General features: G+C 49.5%; 1 long non-coding RNA gene across 1 annotated transcript in view; it reads left to right on the top strand.

The window, feature by feature from the left end:
• Positions 1–16,659, top strand: part of LOC138473570 (uncharacterized) — a 439,138-nt gene that overhangs the window by 312,566 nt on the left and 109,913 nt on the right. The window contains exon 2 of the long non-coding RNA XR_011268787.1: positions 14,582–14,689. This is a non-coding gene — a long non-coding RNA (uncharacterized lncRNA). The remainder of the gene's footprint in view (positions 1–14,581; positions 14,690–16,659) is intronic.

The raw sequence follows: 16,659 nt of genomic DNA, 5'->3' as shown, positions 1-16,659 counted from the left end.
GCAGTGGATCCTCAGGTACCCATGTCGGGTAATTCTGGTGGCCCCGTACTGGGCCAGACAGGTGTGGTTTTCAGACCTGCTACACTTAGCGGTGGCGGAACCGATGAGATTCCAGAAGACCCCCGACCTTCTGTCTCGACAGGAGGGTGTCGTTTGGCATCACGACCCGGACAGCCTCAAGTTGACGGCCTGGCTCCTGACTTCGCCGAATTCGGTCGGCTAACGATTCCGGAGGACTGTCGGCGTATCCTGCAAGTGGCAAGAGCGCCTTCCACAAACGCCTCATACACGTACAAATGGAGAAGTTTCTGTCAGTGGTGTGAGGATCAACCAGGTTTGACCCCGCAATCGATTAAGCCGGAACAGCTCCTTCCATACTTGCTGTTCTTAGCTCAAAAGGGCCTATCGGTATCGTCAATAAAAGTACACCTGGCAGCCATTTCCAGGTTTACTCGTCGACGGCATTCGGCACCATTGTTCAGCGACCGCCTGATTAAACACTTCCTTAAAGGCCTCTTTCCGAGTTTCCCTCCAGAGAAGAAATTTCCGCCGGAGTGGAGCCTCAATCTGGTCTTAACGTCTCTTATGAAGCCTCCTTTTGAGCCTATGTCATCATCGTCTCTAAAGTTTTTGTCGTGGAAATTGGCCTTCCTGGTGGCCATCACTTCAGCCAGACGTATTTCAGAAGTTCAGGCTCTAATGGTAGACCCACCATACTTACGATTTTTCAAGAAAAAGGTAGCCCTTGCCACTAACCCACAGTTCATACCGAAAGCTCCTTCGGTGTTCCATAAACACTCCTCTATTATGTTGCCTACGTTTTTTCCGGAGCCATGCTCGGGAGCGGAGCGCACGTTACACACATTGGATGTAAAAAGGGCTCTCAAGTTTTATCTTCATCGTACGCAACCATTCAGAGAAACGAGACAACTGTTCGTGGCCTATGGTTTGGGTGCTAGAGGAAAAGCCATTTCAAAGCAAGGACTGTCAGGATGGGTGTCATCTACCATTTCGTACTGCCATTCCAGGGCAGGGAAGCCTCTTCTACGACGGCCAAGAGCTCATTCAACTAGAGCAGCGGCATCGTCGACGGCACTGTGGGCCGGAGTCCCTCTGGGGGACATCTGCATGGCGGCTACCTGGGCGGCTACACACACCTTTACCCGCCATTACTGCCTGTCGCAGCAACATGCCGAAGATACCCGGATGCGACAGGCGGTGCTCCGACACCTATTCCAATAAGGTAAGCCCCGACTGAGGGGTTGCATCCTGTGGAATTTATGACTGTATGTGGTTCGTTTTCCTATGTTAACGGTTACTAATGTATACATGATCATAGGGAACGGACTTTGCGAACAAAGTATATGGGTTTGCATGCACGCCTCCTCTCTTGGGGGTGTACTGCTATGTAATCTATTCTAAGCATGTGAATCCATGAAAGATCCAATGCTGGAGAAGGGAATAGTTTCTTACCTGTAACTCCATTTCTCCAGCATTGGTATCTTTCATGGATTCACATGCGCCCACCTGCCTCCCCTGAACATGCAAACCGGTTCCCCCACTACTTTGGGGGCCGAAATCTGAGGGAGCGCGGGGGCGGGTCCTGTATTTATATCATGATGTCCTGACGGTGCGGGCACGCATGATACAAAACGAGGTGGATAGGACGCATAAGCGTCGAAAAAGTTTTCCTACGGGAAAGGGTCTATATAATGTACCGGGGATTCCCAGCCTGATGACGGGGAATATTCTAAGCATGTGAATCCATGAAAGATACCAATGCTGGAGAAATGGAGTTACAGGTAAGAAACTATTCCCTTACTTAACACGTATTGGCCTAATCCAGACTCTCCTGAGTTCTATCTACAGGTCTTGGCGTTGATCTCACCTGTGGAGGAAGCCAGAATAATATTTTATTTTATTTATTTATTTATTTATTACATTTATTACACGCCCAGGACCCTGAGGTATCACGGAGTGGTTACAGACAGCTTTTGAAACAAGACATATACAAATGCATTAATGAGTAAAAATTACTAATCACAGAATAATTATCAATACTGGTTGAATAACCAGATTTTAGCAGTTTTTTAAAACCAGATAGTGTTTCTTCTTTTTTGATAATAAGCGGGATGGTGTTCCAATGTTTCGGCGCTAGGTATTGGAAGCTACTCCCTCCTGCTCTAGTGTTCTTGAAACGGGGCAACCCTAGTAGGAGTTGGTTGTTTGATCTTAGGGTTCTGACCGATTCTTTTTTGGCAATGGATTTGTTCAGATAAATGGGCGCTTTGTTATGGTGGCATTTGAATGTGATACACAGAGTCTTGAAGACGATTCTAGCCTTGATGGGAAGCCAGTGAGCATCTATTCAGGAGATATGATCAGATTTTTTCAATCCTAGGGCAGCCCTTAAGGCTTTATTTTGGATTAGTTGCAGTTTGTTGAGATTAGTGGTCATGGTCCCGAGTAACAGTAGATTACAGTAGTCTAATTTGGATAATATTAACGCTCCGGCCAAAGTAATGCAGTTAGTTGGGGTCAGGAATTGTCGCCTTAGGGCTATTAGTTTGGCTGTGTAGGAGGATGATGAGGATAGTGTGTTGATGTGTTTAGTCATTGTGAGGTTAGCATCCAGGTACACTCCTAATGTTTTGACTTGCTTAGAGACAGGGATCATTGTGCCATCGATGTTGATGGCGGAGTAGTCTGGGTGGAGTGTGCCTAATTTAGATTGGGAGCCCACAATGAGAATCTCTGTCTTCTCATCGTTGAGGCACAGGCTGTTTAATGCCATCCAGTTCTGAATTATGGCATAGATATTGTTAATGGTTAACGTGGCTTGAGAGTAGTTCTCTGAAAGTGGCATAAGGATCTGGGTGTCATCAGCAAAAATGGTTTAGATGACACCCATATCATCTAGAGCTGCAAAAAGGAGCTTAGTATAAGCATTATAAAGTGTAGCAGAGAGGCATGACCCTTGAGGTACTCCAATGGGGACTGGGATAGGGTCTGCTGCTTCTTTACCTATAGCGACTCTAGTAGTTTGTTCTGCCAGGAAAGATTTAATCCACATAGTGGCATCAGTGGAAAAATTGAAATCTTTTGATAAGGTGGAACATAGTTTGTCGTGGTCTACAAGATCAAACGCTGCCGACAGGTCCAAGAGCAGGAGAATGCAAAGTTTGCCTGTATCTCTAATGGTATCCATCTGGATTTTTAAATCTAAGAGCGCTGTTTCCGTGCTGTGGTTTGGTCTAAAGCCTGATTGCCTAGTGCCAAGAAGTTGGTTGTTTTCCGGATGTGCTTGAACTTGCTTATAGGCTATTTTATCTATAATTTTAAGCAAGAATGGTATCGTTGTTATTGGTCTGTAGTTAGTGGGTACCATAGGATCAAGGGTAGGTTTTTTTAACAATGGTGTAACCCATGCTTCTTTGATACTGGCTGGTACCATATTCGTTTTAAATGAGATGTTAACAAAATTGGTTATGATAGGTGTGAGGGATAGGGCACATGACTTGACTACATGTGCTGGGACAGAGTTTCCTTTGCAATTAGATGCTTTGAGGTTGGTTATAGTATTAAGCACCGACTCTTGGGAGACGGGAGAGAAATGGAATATGGGATCGGAATTGGTTTTGGCGGTTGGATTATGATTGGTGGGTAGAGGTTTATCCGATAATATTTGTCTTTTGGTAGTGATTTTATTGTGCAGGAGAGAGATCTTAGCGGTCAATGCATCTTGAATGGTGGTGCACCATTCTTTGCTAGCGTTAGTGGCATTTATAATGGGTGTAGGATTTTCCAATTCTCTCAAGATGGAGAAGAGTTCTTTGGAATCAGAGGCAGCGTTGCTGATTTGTATATTGTAGGCATTCGCTTTCTGTGCAACAATGGCTTTTTTTTTTTAAACATCTTTTTTATTAATTTCAGCATATATATAAAAAAAAAAACGAGCACAACATCAAAAAACAAAAGACAACACTAACAAAATTTCCCTCCCCCTAACCCCCCCCCCCAAAACCCTCCGGTCGTAGCGAAAGCTAGCTCTACAGTTCGGAAACCTTCAGCATTCTCATCCACAGGTGATGTCCAATAACTTCAGTCTTTGGGGGCACCATTGTTCCCTAAACTCCCCCTTCAAGTAGTCCAGCATCTCGCCCCAGTCCGCTGCGAAACTTGTCAACTTCCCCTCCCCCGCGTATGTTGCCCATTCCAGCGATAGAATTTCCCACATTTTCCTGATCCAGTCCTGCTCCGCGGGAGCCTCCGAGCTCTTCCAGTTCCGAGCAATTAGACCCATTGCCGCCAGGGTAGAGACCACTCGTGCTTTGCATTTCCCCCGACTGCGCCCCTCCCCACCAACCTTCCCTAGCAATATTTCCCGAGGGTCTTGGCCGCCCCCCCCCGAGGTTGCAGATTGGGCACGCACCATGTCACACCAAAAAGGCCTAATGCGCGGGCAGTCCCACCATATATGTGCTGCTGTGCCCACAACCCCTCCAGCAGGCATCTGAGACTGTTGGATACATTGCGCGGAGCCGGGCGGGGGTATAGTGCCAACCAAAAATATACTTATACCAAGCTTCCTGTAATTGAGAAGCCCTAGCAACTTTTGGGATCAGCCTCCACAACACCTCCCAGTCTCCCCATGCCATCTCCGTCCCCCCCATCTGCTCCCAGCTCTTCATGTACGGCCAAGTAACCCTCGGGGTCGTGCTCTCCAACAGTTTACCTCTAGAACCGTTATGGGTAGTGAGAAAGCGCTCGAACTGTGTCAAATCATGCGTTGTTGCTTCCCTAACTTCCGCTGACATGACCCAATGTCTAATCTGGAAGTACCTAAGTCTTTCCCCCTCACCTACCCCGAATTGTGACTTACATTCCTCAAAAGTTTTCACTCCCTGGACGGAGAACATATCCCTAAGGGTCCTACACCCTCCTTCCTCCCAGCTCCGGAACGCTCCCCTCTCCAGTCCAGGCGAGAAATCCCCGTTGTTAAAGAGCGGCGTGAACGGGGACGGGAAAGACGAAATCCCTCTTCTCGCCACTGCCCCGTCCCATGTATCCACCAAACCCTTCGCGATATCGCTCAGATATATATGTGGTGGCCGCAGCCTCCGGGGAAGCCACAAGACTTCACCCAGGTGGTGCCGAGCAACCGCTCTATCCATTTTCACCCAATGCTTGTCATAACTCGCTGCAAACCATTCCCTGATCACCCGGAGAAGCGCCGCCTCGTGGTATCGCCTGAAATCCGGTAGGCCCAAGCCCCCGCGTCCCCTAGACGCCGTGAGAAGGCGCCACGAGAGGCGCGGCCTCTTCCCATTCCAAATAAACTGCCTAGCCACCCGGTCCAATTCCTTAAAAAAGCCTCCAGGGACAGACAGAGGGATTGCCTGAAACAAGTAGAGTATGCGGGGGAGGATCACCATTTTCAATACTGCCCCCCTCCCGAGCCACGATATCCTCAGATTGCCCCATCTAGTCAAGTCCTTTTTGATCGCCTTTAACATGGGAGGGTAATTCGCACCATACCAGCCACCAAGGGAGGTAGTCACCTGCATCCCCAGGTATCGCAGTCCACCCGGGCTCCACTTGAATGGAGAGATAGCCTTCAGTACCCTGCTCTCTTCCTCCCCAAGGGACAGGTTCATCAACTCAGACTTTTGCCAGTTGATCCGCAGGCCCGACACCTCCCCAAAAGCGGTCAGCAGATCTATGCATGCCCTGACGGATTCCTTCGGGTGCGTCAACATAAGAAGCATATCGTCCGCGAAGGCCGCAACCTTATGCTGGTATCCCCCAAAAGGTATGCTCTGAATCCCATCTGCCTTTCTTATAGCTATTAACAGAGGTTCCAGGTAAATAGCATAAAGCAGCGGGGACAAGGGACACCCCTGCTTAGTTCCCCGTCGCAGGCTAATTGAATGTGATACTTCCCCATTCACTAGGATCCGTGAGCCTGGGTTCTTGTAGTTTGCTGCCACCCTATTAATGAATTTTGCTCCGAGGCCCATTGTTTCCATAACCCGAAACAAGAACGACCACTTCACCCGATCAAACGCTTTTTCGGCGTCGAGCGCCAATAAGATCGCCGGAGTGGTCGTCTTCCGTGCTTTCTCAACAACGTGGGCTACCCTCCTGATGTTGTCAGCCGTTTGCCTCCCGGCCACAAACCCTCTCTGATCTTGGTGTACCAATGCTGGCAGATACTTTTCCAGCCGACTGGCTAGTATTTTAGTATATATTTTTGCCTCCATATTTATGAGGGCTATAGGCCGATAAGTTGTGCACTCCTCCGGGTCCTTCCCTGTCTTGTGTATAAGCGTTATTTTAGCCTCCTCCATCGATGGGGTTATCCCGCCTCTAAGCTCGAATGAGTTAAATAATTGCGTTAAGTGTGGGACCAGCAGGTGGGAGTATGCCTTATAAAACGATGCGGGGTAGCCATCCGGGCCTGGAGCTTTCCCCCGAGGGAGAGCCGCTATAGTGGCTCTGACCTCGTCCTCCGTGATGTCTCTGCCTAACTCACACCCCTCGTCCCTGGATAGTCGCGGGAGAGGAAGAGCCGCAATAAAATCCCTTTGCGGACCTGGCGCTACATCCTGCGAGGAGTATAGTTCCCCGTAGAACTCCGCCAACCGCCTCTTAATCTCTTCCGTCCGAGTGAGCCTTGCCCCATTCTTGTCCTTTAGAGCCACAATAACATTCCGCTCTCTATCCCCCCTTAATAGACGTGCCAAGAGTGAGTCCGCCTTGTTGGTCTTAACATAAAATTTTTGTCTGACTCTCGGCATGGCCGCCTCTGCCTTCTTAGTTCTAACTATTCTCAGCTGGCCCTCCGCCGCCCTATACTCCTTGAATACTCTTCTAGTGGGGTTCCCCTCCAATCGTACTCTGGCAGCCTCAAGCTCACTCTCCAACTGCGTTTCCAACCCTCTTAGTAACTTGTTCCTTCCCGCCTGAAGGGCAATCAGTTCCCCCCTCAAAGTCGCCTTGAAAGCGTCCCACCTAATTTCTAAGCTAGTGCCAACGCTGTTGTTCCGCATAAAGAAATCTCGAATCTTACCATCGATTTCCTCCCTCATCGCCTGATCCCTCAGGAGCGTCTCTGGGAATTTCCAGCTCCACACGCCCTGCCGACGCCCCTCCAACTGGAGTTCCATGTGGACAACTTTATGATCGGCGATCCCCATGGGGCCCACCTCTACTGATTTCACCCCTCCAATCAGAATTCCAGACACCCAGATGTAATCAATTCGCGATTGGGTTCTATGCACTTCTGAAACAAAGGTGAGTCCCTCCTCCTCGCAGAAGATGGGTCTCCTGGATCGCCAGAACATCTGGCTTCTGAGCCCTAGTAAACTGCTCTAGTTTCGTACGCTTGAGCGGGGAGTTCAAGCCCCTGACGTTATGCGTCAACCACTTGAATACAAAGATGGAAAATCACCCATGCCTCCTGTCCTAGCCCTGCCGGCTGCACCCAATCCCCTCGTATCCCCCACTTGTCCTTTCCCTTGCCGACTACTTGAGAACCTCTGATACCCCCTTGCCCCTTATCCCCGCGCCTCGCTCCCCTGGAATCCAAACCTACCCACTGAACGCTACGACCCCCACCCCACTTCCACCCCTTCCTATTCCCACCCCGAACCCCCAACTTTGGGTGGGAATCCCCCCCGCCATCCCCCCTTCCCACACACCAACTCCCCAGAGCAGCCGCTTCCCCTGCTCCCCCCCCCACCGGGCGACATCGCCCTTCCTGATCCCAATCTGTTGCACCCCCGGCCCCCTTGCCCAATTGTCACCTTTACGGGTCCACCACCCCGCGCCCCTCAAGCTGTAGCACATGACACTCCCCTTATCGTCATTGCCCACTCTACCCAGGTGCCTTCTCGCCCTCCCTGGATGATCTACCACCCCCTCGCGTTCCCTTCCGCCTGTCAGCCCCCACCGTTGACCATTCCCAAACCTTCTGCCGCGACCTGCCACTTGCCACCAGGCCCCCACCTCCGGAAGGCCCCCCCTCCAAGTCGATCTGCAACACATCTGCCCCCTCCTGAACAGAAGTTACCCGTTTCTGGTGGCCCTCCCAGTCAAACACAAGGCCAAATGGAAACGTCCACTTGTATCTCACTCCACGCTCATTCAATACCTTCAGCACCGGCGCCATCTGTCTCCTTTTTATCAAGGTGATACTTGCCAGGTCTTGAAATAACGCAAATTGATGGCCTTTGAACACAATTGGCTCCTTTTTCCTCGCAGCCTGGAGGACTGCCTCTTTCTGAGCATATCTGGAGAAGGCAGCTAGAACGTCCCTCGGCCTCGAGGAGGAACCCCTGAGGAGCCCGCCCACTCTGTGAACATGATCCAGCTCAATGCTACTCGGGGGGGTCTCCCCCAGGATCTCTGCAAAGAGGCTCTGTATTTCTAGTTTGAGGTCTGTGTCCAATACCGACTCCGGGAGTGACTTCACCCGTATGTTAATCCTTCGAGATCTATTCTCAAAGTCTTCCATCTGTACCTCCAGGTTGCTGGTAGCCACATCTAGGCGCTATATGGCCTCGCTATTAGCAGTCGTATCCTTCTCTGCCTCCTGGAGCCCCTTTTCCAGAAGGTCAGTCCTTTCGCCAAGTTGCCTTAGGTCTCGCTTAATTTCCCCCAGCGTGTCGTTTAAGTCAGCCCGCATGAGCTGGAACTGCTCCTGGAATGTCTTAGCCAGGCTGGAGTGAAGGGCCTGGATCTCACCCACCAGGTCCTGCCTGTTGACTGGAGATGGGGTCCGCTCTTCCCTTGCTGAACCCGTTCCATCCAGACCTACGATGCTGCCCTCCAAGTCGTCACCCCTCTACTGCGTAGACCACAAGGTGCGGAGGGTACTCTGCGGGTCCCGCTGGTCCTGGGGCGGTTTGCTCCCTTTCCCCTTGCTCCGTGCCGCCATCTCTCCAGCTGTCCACACACACCAAAGTGGTATCCGGCCCCAATCCCCCCCCACAGATCTTCTCCTCCTTATACGACTGCTTCCCCCTGCTTACTGTACAGGGGACAGCCTGTCCTGTCGCCCAACAGAGAGGCCTCCAGACTTATTTCCCCGGGCTCTTGGTGTGCGGCGTTATCCGTGCTCTGGGGTCTTCCTCTTCTGCGGGCCCCCCGCTTGTTGCCTCCAGAGCAAGGGGTAGCCTCTGGTTCCCACCACAGGTGCAGTGAGGGTGAGGGCCCACAGGTGCAGTGCGGGGGAGGGCCCTCAGTGCGGGGGAGGGCCCTCCCGCCAGGAGCACTCCTCAATTGTTTCTTCCGGGGGGCATCGGGATATATATGGAGGAAAAAAAAGAAAAAAAAAAGGGGGGGGGAGGAGGGATCCGGGCCTGAGCACTCCCGATGTCCCTGCTCCTGCCGCCGATCCTAAGTACTCCAAAGAGAGGGGGGATGGCCAGGGTGGCCCCCTCTGCACCCCCCGTCTCAGTTCTCTCCCGAAACGCCGGGGAACCGCTTGTTCTGTCCTGGGGACCCCGACTCACCTGCTCCACCAACGGGGGGTTGGCTATGTCCTCTTCCTCTTCAGCAGCCGCCGACGCGGCGGACGCCTGACCAAAGCCGCAGCGCCCCTCAACTACCGGCGCCGCAGCCGCCGGCCTCCACTCTCCTCTGATTCCCGCCACAGGTCCCCGCTCCTGCCGCCGATCCTCAGCGCTCCAAAGAGAGGGGGGGCGGCCAGGGTGGCCACCTCCGCGCACCCCCGTCTCAGTTCTCTCCCGCAACTCCGGCGGGTCGCTTGTTCTGTCCTGGGGCCCCCCCAGGGGACCCCGACTCCCCGCAGCGTCTGCTGCAAGCATTCCTCCCCAGCCGGCGGCCGAGCCCGCTCCACCAACGGGGGGGGTTAGCTATGTCCTCCTCCTCTTCAGTAGCCGCCGACGCGGCAGACGCCTGTCCAGAGCCGCGGCGCCCCCGACCACTAGCGCTGCAGCCGCCGGCCTCCACTCTCCTCTTGGTCGCGGCCCACAGGCCCGAACTCCCCCAACCAGGCAACACCCGGCCGAGGGAGCCAAGCACCCGCCAGGCGCTCCGATCTCAGGGGCTCTTCCACCGAAGGCGGGCCCGCAGCAGCAGCGCAGGCCAGATCCAATCGGAGCTTGCGCCGCAGCTCCGTCCTTTTCCCTGTACGCGTCCAGGCGCCTCGCACCGCAGACGTGCCCGGGGGTCTCCTCCAAGCCCGAGGCAGATCCAACTTGCGGCGGGGTGGTGGACCGCACGAAGTTCTCCTCGGGAAGCCGGAGAGCGCGGCTGATACGACTACCTCCTATCAGCCGCCATCTTGGAATCCCAACAATGGCTTTTTCGTAGGTAATGTTAGCCAATTGGACGGCATTGCCAGATTCTTTGGTTGGGTGTTTTCTATGTGCATATTCTAACGCACGTTTGATTCTTCTGAGATTTGCTATGTCATCCTTATACCAAGAGCATGATCGTTTTTCTGTTCTTTTGGTTTTGGTGGTGAGGGGGGCTACTGCATTCACAGTGGCGGTGAGGCAGTTGTGGTAGGTATCAGCTAAATGGCAGGGATTTTCACTGGTAATTGATGTAGTCTTGAAGACTTCATTAAGCAGTGGCATGAGGTTGTCCGGTGTATGCTTACGACGGTTCCTAGTTTCATAGGAATGAGTGGTTGTGATTGTAGGGGGGTGGTTCATTGGTATTAATTGTAAATTTGATATTATGATGGTCTGTCCAGTCAAGGGGAGTAATGGAATTTATGGTTATGTTCGTGTTCAGGGTAAAGATCCAATCCAGAGTTCTACCTTTGGCGTGAGTCGGGGCATCCACTAGTTGCATAAAGTTCATATCCTTTAATGCCGAGTGTAGCGCTTCTGCTTTGTTGTCTAGGGGGTCCATAAATCCTAAATTGAAGCTTCCTAAGACGATACCTTTGGTTTTTGGTTTAATCATTGGGGTTAGTAATAATGGTAGATCTATTTCTGGGCTGCTATTCAAATTGGGGGTGCTGTAGGTTACTATAATATTAATAGTAGTTTTATCATTGGGGGGAATTTGACTAGTAGTAATTCGTAGCCCGTAATGTCTTCGATGGGACAGAGTCTGAATTTGAGGTCATTTTTGGATATGATGGCTACGTCACCGCCATGTGAGTGGGATCTATCTGTCCTAAGTATGGTGTAGTCTGGAGGCATTGCTAGAGATAGTAATGGACCAGAGGCTTGGTGGAGCCAAGATTCTGTGATTAACAGGACGTCTAAGTTAAGATCAATAATGAGGTTGTGTATTTCAATGACATGAGCTCATAGGGACCGTGCATTAATGAGGTCGCCATTATAGTTCGAGAGAGGTTTCTGTCTGGGAGTGGGTGGTGTAACAGTAGTTACTGTAGCTGGGCATGGTGGGTCATTGGTAATACATTTTCTAGGGCATGCGATTACCATAGGCGATAATTTGCTGAGTGTGTTGTCGTTGGGTGAATGACTCTGATCATGGTACCTAGTACGCGATCTTAGGCGATTATTTCTACTAATCCCCAGAATGGGAGTGGTGGAAGGGGTTTCCACTGCAGAGACGTAAGTCTGTGGATGTTCTTGTTTGATGTGTACTAGAGGACTTATTTGGCAGAGTCCCCGAGAGTTGGAGCTTCTGGTATTTTCGTCATTAGAGTGGTAAGGGAAGGGTGTTTGGGTGGGCAGGAAGGGGGTGGGGCAACGGATGGGGTGGTGGCGATGACAAGCTAGTTTAGTGAGGCCATCTTTATAGTTCACATAATAGTTCCCTGTGCAAGGTATTTGGTTTGCAATGATAGTGAAGGGGAACATGATGAAGGATAGCCAATCACGCATAATTGTGACCTAGTGATGGTGTTTGGCACTACAAGTCGATGGGGAATGTATTCCTGGGGAAAGATACTTTTAGGATCAGATTAACTAGCAGATGTAAACAGTTTGTTAACTAGCAGTAGATGTCAGGGTACAAGTATTCATATCTATACCAAATGTTTGATAACAGGGCGCATTACGAGAGGAGCATAGACAACTGGCAAAGTGCTGTGCGACAATCTGGGTGCTTTAGCTAGTAGGGAGGGCAATTAGTATCTGAACGTATTGTCTAGGGCCCAATAGGTGGATAAATGTAGTTCAGGCTGCTTTACTGGGTTACTAATACGGTTTGCAATGCAATAGGATAAAGCAGACACTGAAATGACATACAGATAAACATTGACTGTAGTGGAGTGCTATACGGTGCTAAGGCGTACCGCCTGCAGGAAATCTGAATCACTGTGCTGTTGTAACAAAGCTCAGAGGACACATGGTGGCTGAGGTAGGTAGCTCAGTTAGGGATCGAGCATCAGCGTCAGTACGTTTTGCTAATATATCCTTACAGTGTTAGTAATCCCAATGCCTGGCATTTGTGCTGCTAGTCTCTGATATTTTACTACGCTGAAGGGACGATGGTGAGGAGGGGCGGGATGGGTTCCGATCGACCTTACTTGATCAGGCGGATTTAGGCGCAGCGTGGCTGCTCGGGCTCGCCGGTCCGCCACGGACAGCCGCAGACAGGCCCTTGAGGTCGCGGCCCTTTAGGGGATGCGGCCGGCTTCCGCCTCCGGTCTTGTTGCCGGTCTTGTTGTTGCTACAACGATGGGAGGGGCGACCTCAATACAATCCTCGACCAATCTAAAGACTGGTCGTCCAAGGGGCACAGAAACCACACCAAGTCGGCACTGACCATGCTTCAAGCCATGACCACATTACCTCTCGTGGATGCATGGAGAGAGATACATCCCTTACCAGCAGGAATATATGTTCCATTCGCATATTCAGGAATCCAGCTCCTGCATCGACTATTGGTTGTCCTCACCTGAACACATCCTGTCATACTCCCTCGCACACTGTCAGATCACTCTCCAGTCCTCCTAGAATGACTGTTGGTAGACAGTGATCATAACTTACAAAAAAAACACAACTGCTGGATGTCTCCAGCACTAGAGAAAGACGAATCAGTGATCAAACCTTTAAGATCAGATATAGTGCACTTCTTTGACCGCAACACTGGATCGGTGAAATTGGTTGCCACGGTCTGGGAAATCTTTAAAGTATGCCTGAGAGGGCATCTAATATCACTGTCACAAGGTACTCTTCGAGAAATAAGGAGAGAACTGAACCAAACCGAGCATGCACTAAAAGAATTAGAACATTTACAAGCACGAGCACCGGGGATTGACAAACTGAAACCATTACAGGACCAACTAACAAAATTTAGATCATTAGCAGAACAAGATGGTTTTTACATGACTAAGCCGATAAGGGCCAGGAGATATGGCGAGGGAAACAAAGCGAGCAGATCTATGGCCAATCTTATTAAATCCGAACAAGGGGTGAGGCAGATCACGTGGATAACCGGCTCAGACAGAATTATACATACGGACGCCGTACAGTGAATGAGGTGGAAATCTGCACTAAATTAAATGCAAACGCAAATATAGTATCGCCGGTAGAGCTTCAAAACTATATGGACTCATTTCTGCTTCCCGTATTGGATCTGGTAGACAGAGAGACACTAGACCTCCCCCTGAACACAGAGGAGTTTGGACAAGCTATTAAAGACTTACAAACGGGTAATACTCCCGGCTCAGACGGTTTCTCAGAAGGTCTCTACAAAACCTTTAATACGGAACTCACCCCTAAATTGCTGGAGGTGTGGGAAGAGGCCTTGGGGAACTCTGGAACAAATTCCCCATATCCTTATACGGCCAGGTAGCTCTACTAAAAATGGTGGTGGTACCTAAGCTGATATAACTATTTAGCAATATCCCAATTTGGCCTGGCCGGAATTTTTTTTCTAAACTACAGAAACTGGCCCCTAACTTTGTATCGGGGGGAGAACGGTAAGACTTCAATGGCCCAAAATGTGCGAGAGGTATGATACAGGCGGAATAACCAGATTTTCTACTTTACTATTATACTGCACAGGTGCATTTTGCAAAGTACTGGGTCAATTCTACAGAGCATTACGCCTACATACAAGCGGAGACGTTTGCGGCTGTCCCCATAAACTTGCAATCCATGATATTTGCCAAAGCCAAAAAGGACATGGGTGAGGTTGTAAGCGATATTCAATCAACACTACAGCTAAGTCAATGCCTAGTCTGGGATGCTGAGGAAAACCCTTATTGATGTATTTTTATGTCCAGTTCAGTACTCTGGATGACAACCCTTGTATAACACCCCCCTCTTAGAATCCCCCTGACCCCACTGACCCAAGAAGTAGGTTTGTTTTGCAAATTAAAAGGTTTCTTTGAAAAATTAAACAATATATATATATCACACTTCTATAATAAATTAATATCTGATAGTACACTTAGACATATGATGTTGATCAACAATGGGTAATCTGGCACTAGCACACTTCTTTACAATCAATGAGGAGTTAGTATAGGATGGATAAAGTAGCAAAAATACTTTTATGGTTTCAAGGGAAAAGCAATGAGGAATAAAATGCAGTACAGAAATACTTGATATGATTTTAGCAAAAGATAAGATAATCACTTTTTTTTCTCTGGCAATTCTCCCCCCTCCCCTAGGCAATGTAAGAAATGGAAGGAGATGGAAAGAGGAGCACACAGTTCTCAGGAATGCAATCAAATACAATACGAAATTCAGTTCCCCCCCAGCAAGCTTAGAGGAAACAGGTAGGAGTTTGAAACACAGGCCGAAATGCTTTTTAAATGTGATGGCAATGGATGGGAAAATGTGACAACTTGATTTTAATTCCCTGTAGAGGTTCAGGGTGAGTGGGAGATGCGTGTTGGTATTAGTTCAGGCTCACTTTAGCAATGCTCTATGAGTTATTACCAAGTTGCAAACAGATTTTAACAAAAGAAAGAATCGAGCTGCTATTTTGACAAGTGGAGAAATTGAGCCAAAATCGCAAATTGCGGTAAATTTCGCGAGTGCGTGCCTCACGATTGCGGGAAAAGTATAGGGAGTAGGATGTCGGTTCTAGGTTCGTTGGAAAGCCTAGATTCGTTCCTAGCCCAAACGGTTCCAGAGATACGGACGATTAAATAAAGGTAGTTTTTCGGATTTAAAGTAAACTCAAAATGACAGGTGACAGCTTGCAGCTGCAGAATTGACAGGTGACAGTTGTGCAGCTTTAAAAATGACAGATGACACGATTTCCAGGAGGCAGTTCTACTTAGGTTAAAATAGTTTGGATTAGATTATTTTAACTAAGAGATTGTTTCTGCACAGTTCTGCTAGGTACTCACAATATAAATTTGAACTAGGCCTCGTCACGGATCTGGTCAACACGTCCAGCTGCGGTTCTGGCTGCTCGGCGGGTCAATCAGGCACCGGTTCTGCTCACAGCGATCTGGGTCAGCTCTGCTCTGCTGGTCTAGCCTCTCTGGATTCTGGATGTAACACTGCTTTCTGGGTACTGCTACAGGTTCTTGCAAAAATTCTCGGCAAAACTTCAAACAGCTCGCCCGGCTGTTGAATAGTTTGGTTAGTTTTTAGGCCTGCTGAAGAGGATTCAGCTGGTGGATTCAGGCCTCTCTGCTACAAATTCTGGAGTTAATTTCTGCTACAGGTTCTGGAGATTGATGGATTTGAAGTCTGGATCTCTGGATGTGAAGTCGTCGGTCAGCATGCTCCGCAGCAAATGGAATTTTAATGTCTCTACCTGTCCCAGCAGTCTCTTTTTATGTGTTTTGAAAATGGGTGTGTGCCTGGGCCTAGCTAAGCCTGCCCCTCTCTACTTGTCATTGGCCCAATTCTCCCCTCTCCCATGATTGGGGGAAGGAAATGGATTGTCATCATGATGAGGTCTGTTTATGGGTCAGAGGATCCTCCCCTGGTCAGTTTGCCCACAAATCTCTATTTGATTCAAATACATCTTTCCCAGATACACAATTTGTTGAAATTACATGTACACATTATATATTCCTTATGGTCCATGCTTGTCCTTCCTGGGGGCTTGCATTAAAAAATGACAACATTTTGAGCTTTTTAACTGGTTTTGCAATATCGGACATTTACCCAAAATTACACACATGTGCGCAAGGAGTATGGACATTAATTGATGAAGTGTCAGATTTTTTTTTTTTTTTAACTTTTGTTTATTCAGCTTGGTACAACAGGCACAGGCAAGTTACAGTAAGGCATGTAAAATCAACATAAACGCAAAGGGGATCGTGTACATCAGAGATCAATACGGTACAATTGAAGAAATCACATAAGGCAATACAGGGAACAACGTACACCCATGGGGGGAACATGCGAGGACAAAACGAAGACAGTTGGGAGAGAATCAAGAGTCAACTGGAGCTGGGGTTAGAGCAGGGACCGGTGATGCAGGGCCAGAGACGGAGACGGTGGAGGACATGTATGAGCGGAATTTTTGCCATATATTCCTAGGTCTGGAGTGGGCGGGCTGTTGCATCGTCCAGGACTCCTCGGTGTCAGAAGCCCAAGTGGCTGCCCTGAGCCACTGTGTGTGAGTAGGAGCGTTTGGCCGAAGCCAGCAGAGTAGGATTGTACGCACAGCTAGTAGCATACAGAGGCTAGCTAGTTTCCTGGAATCCCGGTGAGGTTCAGGGAAATCATGAAATAGACACTGCATTGGGGATGGGGAGATGGGGCACTCGAGAATAGATGA

Source organism: Ambystoma mexicanum, chromosome 8 (assembly GCF_040938575.1).
Source record: "Ambystoma mexicanum isolate Mex_15411 chromosome 8, UKY_AmexF1_1, whole genome shotgun sequence".
Lineage (NCBI taxonomy): Eukaryota > Metazoa > Chordata > Amphibia > Caudata > Ambystomatidae > Ambystoma > Ambystoma mexicanum.
The sequence above is the reverse complement of the archived record's forward strand: the minus strand, read 5'-3'. Positions and strand labels throughout refer to the sequence as shown.